A 4,647-nucleotide genomic window follows, 5' to 3' on the forward strand; every position below is an offset into this window, starting at 1 on the left:
GCAAGCTCTGTTACTAGTTGGGCCTGATTATCCAACAGATCCGATGTTTTGGATGTATATGTAACAGAAATCTTACTTAATACCTTCAGGCAATTCCAATTGGGGAATCACAGCATGGGCACCCAGGATTCTGAAGCAAGGCTCTGATCCCACCCACAAACCACTGGCCACTACTTGAGAAGTTTTTGGCTTACAACGACTGTTGTAGAAACTAAACTCTTGTCTGTGAGATGCCATGAAACCACCCAATGAGAGCTAAGAATTGTTTGATCCATTGGACCGTAATGTTGGGGATGCCAGTCAGCATTCCATGATAAAATGTAAGGGATAAAGACCTTTCTTATTTTCAATCACAAATACTTAGAGCTATAAATTTTACCCTGCATCCTGCTAATCATTTTATGTTTTCATTATCATTCTAAATTCTCTTGTGATTACGTCTTTGATCCATGGATTGTTTAGAACTATGTTGCTTAATTTCCAAAATTTGGGAGTTTTCTGGGTAGCTTATGATTATTGATATCTAATTTAATTCCATTGTGGTCAGAGAACATATTCTATATGATATCAAAGCTTTCACATTTATTGAGACTTGTTTTATGGCTCAGCATATGGCCCATTAGTGTGTACAATGTGTACAATGTTTGAAAAGAATATGTATCCTGCAGTTGTGGTATACAGTTTTATACATTTCCATTAGCGCAAGATATTTGATGATATTGTTCACATAATCTGTGTCTTTCTTGATATTTTAATGTCTGTTAGTCTATTGCTGAGGGTTTCTTTTCATCTCCAACTATGATTGTGGAACTGTGTATTTCATCTTTTAGTTCTGTCAATTTTTGTTCCACGTATTTTGAAGCTCTGTCATTAGGTTATAATCTCTGTTGTCACAAATTTATAATCATTATATCTTCCTGGTGAATTGATCACTTTGCCATTATGAAATATCTATCTTTTAAAATATTTATTTTATTTATTTATTTTGGCCAGGTCTTAGTTGTGGCATGTGTGATCTTTCAGTGCAGCACGTGAGATTTCTCTAGTTGCCCCCTGGCATGTGGGATCTTAATTCTCTGACCAGGGATCAAACCTGTATCTCCTGCATTGGAAGATGGATTCTTAACCATTCAGACCACCAGGGAAGTCCTGAAGTATCTATATTCCTAGTCATTGTCTTGAAATATACTTTAACTCATATAGTCTCTCTAGCCTTTACAAACTAACTCTTTGCATGGTATATACTTTTTCCTTCCATTTTATTTCCTCTTTTAGAGCTCATCTCTTATATACAGCAGGTATTTGGGTTTTGCTTTTCTTTATCCATTCAAACAACCTCTGCCTGTTAAGACATATGTGTTTATTGAGGGATGGGTGGCAAAGGAGAAGACCCTTAGGCCTGGTCTCATTTGTATCCTTTCCATCTGATGATGAATGCTTTTGGACACTACAGACTTGAGAATGGATCAAATGGTTTCCAGGTTATGGAAGGAAGGTCACCTGGCTATCCCAGGGACAAGCATGCAGTCTCTATCAGGGCCTAGTAGTATGATAAAGCTGTTTCTCAAAGGAGATCAGTTACTTATTAAACAGAGCATGACTTTCTTCACTTCTGCATTGCTGCTCCTGGGCTTGCTATAGCCTCTATCAGCAAGGTGATTGCAACATGATTGGGATCTGGTGAGTCGTGGAGACCAAATGGCCCCTCTACTTACATTGCAGGCTAGACCAATTGGACAGCTTCCTTTGCTCTGGATTCCTGTCAAAGCCAAAGGTCTTTCAGGTCAACTCAGTAGGTGAGTGGCTGGCAAGACACCCAGATATAAAGTGTGCTTCCTCAAAAATCCAAGAAAACCATCAAGTACCCAAATTCAACTACTCTAAGACACCATCAACTGAAAGATGCACCTTTATTTATATTTCATTATGAGAAATTTTATGAAACATTATCAATTAAACTATAGCATATCATTGATTGTAATATAAATTCCATTTCAGAGGTATTAGAATATTGGAAAAAATATTGTGAATGAACTAAATGCCACTGAATTGTTCATTTTAAAATAATTAATTTTATGTTATGTGAAGTTTGCCTCAACAACATTTTATTTTTTTAAATGTGAATCAGTAAAATATAGCATTCTGTTGCTTTCATATGGTAGGAGGGCATAAGGTGAAGCAACTGGTACTTAGGAAAGGACATTGTGACACCGCCTAGAACACTGGCTCTGCAGAAACATCACTCACGTGTATTTTCATGGAATTTACCTTGATTTACCAGAAGGGGTCAACAGAAGGCTTTCACAGAACTGTGTCACTATTTCCTCCTACTGACAAGGATTGTCAGAAGTCACCCATTAGCCTCAGCAGGGGAAGAGGAGCCACTTCCACTGGCCGGGGAGACTCAAGGCGGGTAGGATTTTAGATGCTCTGAGTTCTCTGACTGCTTTCTTTTCTGGTCAACACTCTGACATTCACATAACAGACTGGCAAGGCTGTGAATTTAATTGGTATTATACTACAGTAATCCCCAATATCACACTTTGGATTTGATTTTCAGTTACTATCAGCCTCATGACTGCAAGAGATAAATTATTTTTATGATAGACATAGAAAGTCAATGGTTTGGGACTTGTCTAGAATCAAAATTTTAGAGTATTGAGTTTCACATTCTTTTCTTCTTTTTTTTTTTTTTTGCTCTGTTCAGAAATTCCTCTTTACTGTGTTTACAAATCCCTTCTGCCCTCCATACTGTTCTGTGGCAGAGGCCACTTAGTTCACTAACACATTGCCTTCATCGTTCATTCAGTTGATAATTGATTGCAAGTGATAATCAGTTGGCAGCAGGCCAAGGGCTACCTTTGAGATTACCTATATTTTCACTGCTCTAAAATAAATACCAAATTCATGCCTGTTATGATACCAATTTCTTTACCAGTTAAGGCTCATAGTTCTGAGTCATGTTTTCCAGTTTAAAAAAAAAGTAGCCAAAATTGTTCCAAAAAGAATTAGAAAGCCAAATGGGGCAATAACCATAGAAAAACTGAAAATATTGTCATTGAATGACAAAGTTAAAAGGTAACAGGCTGAGAATTTTAAATAGATGAGTTCTAGTTGAACTTCAGGGGAAAGATTATTTCTCATTTATAAATAAATAAGTCAACTTTAGAGCATATAAGATGAAATTTCCTTAAGGAAAGTAGCATTATATCAGAGCCTAATAAAGAGAGAAACACGTTTGAAGGATACATAATTTTCACATTATAGAATCTATGTAAGAAAATAAGAAAGGGCTGAACATCCTACTCACTGGTCAGGGTGCACGACAGGGCAGAGATGGAGGGTAGGTTAGGCAAGGTAAACCAGGCACTAGGCAAAGGACTTGCATCAAAACCACTGAAATACGTTCATGTGAGTGATTTAACTCAAGAAGTCTGATCGCTGGATATTATATGGAGTTTGGCAAGATGCCTTCTCCCAAGAGCATGCTGAAAGATGCAGAGATGATGGAAAAAATCCTGAAGGACATGGAGATTACAGAATATGAGGTAAGAGTTGTAAATCAGATGTTGGAGTTTGCCTTTCAAATTGTGACCACAATTTTAGATGATGCAAAAATTTCTAAGAGAGTTACTGTTGATGCTCATGATGTGCGATTGGCAATCCAGTGCTGTGATAACCAAGCTTTTACCTCTCCTTCCCCAAGGGATTTTTTTATTAGACATTGAAGAAAGAAATCAAATTCTTTTGCAATCAGTCAAGCCATATTCAAGCCCTAGATTGCCTCTTGATAGATACTGCTTGACTGTTCCAACCTATAGACTTTAATCTTTACCAAATAAAGACATATACTCTGCAGGCAGAGTAACAGTTCTACAGGTAAATGTTGGCTCAGTTTTTGGCACACCAAGTGCTCCCACTCCAGTCACCCAATCCCACAAACCATGTCTGTTTCAACTAAGGTTAATTCTTTACCAGCTGAGCCACCAGAGAAGCCCTCAACTAAGGTAGGGACTCCAATGTCCCTCACAGAGCCAAGGTTTACAGTACAGATTCCTGCTTCACAGTCCCCAGCTGTAAAAGCATCAGTTCTTGCAACAGCAGCTGCTCACCATATTCAGGTTAATCCATCAGTAGGGTACAAAAACACTATTATTACCACTAACATAACGCCATCATAAAAGACTTCCAATGAGTCATCAAACAAGTTAAAAGAAAATGTGAAGGTGATATTGATAATGATGATGGTGATGACAATCATTTATAGTCTAGCCTTAATGCGTGTAACATGTATACTTGGTCTTGAAACCACTGTACTGAAATTAAACATGCACATGATGTTCTCAAGTTCTTTTAGAAAACTTCAATAGTAGTTAATGAGTACATATAGTTACCATAGTTTTCAATTAAGATGTTAGATTTTCTTTAATAGGACTAGTAGTCATTTCTCAGCAGCCTTTAAGTATAAAAAACAAGTTGTCATTAAAGAAAGAAAGGAAGATAGAAAGAAGGAGAAGAAAACAAAGAAAAAAGATGGAAAGCCACACAACACATTTTACTAACTGGCATATCCTGAAGCCAAACCCAGGTAAGGGCAAGAGAAAAAATACATGTACATGATCCCATGTATGAATAATGAAGCAAAAA

At 37.2% G+C, this 4,647-nt stretch overlaps 1 pseudogene; it reads left to right on the plus strand.

Annotated features, from left to right (window-relative positions):
• The first annotated feature begins 3,452 nt into the window (after nucleotides 1-3,452).
• Nucleotides 3,453-4,267, plus strand: LOC136164484 (transcription initiation factor TFIID subunit 9-like; annotated as a pseudogene).
• The last annotated feature ends 380 nt before the right edge of the window (nucleotides 4,268-4,647 follow it).

Source organism: Muntiacus reevesi, chromosome 1 (assembly GCF_963930625.1).
Source record: "Muntiacus reevesi chromosome 1, mMunRee1.1, whole genome shotgun sequence".
Taxonomy (NCBI): domain Eukaryota; kingdom Metazoa; phylum Chordata; class Mammalia; order Artiodactyla; family Cervidae; genus Muntiacus; species Muntiacus reevesi.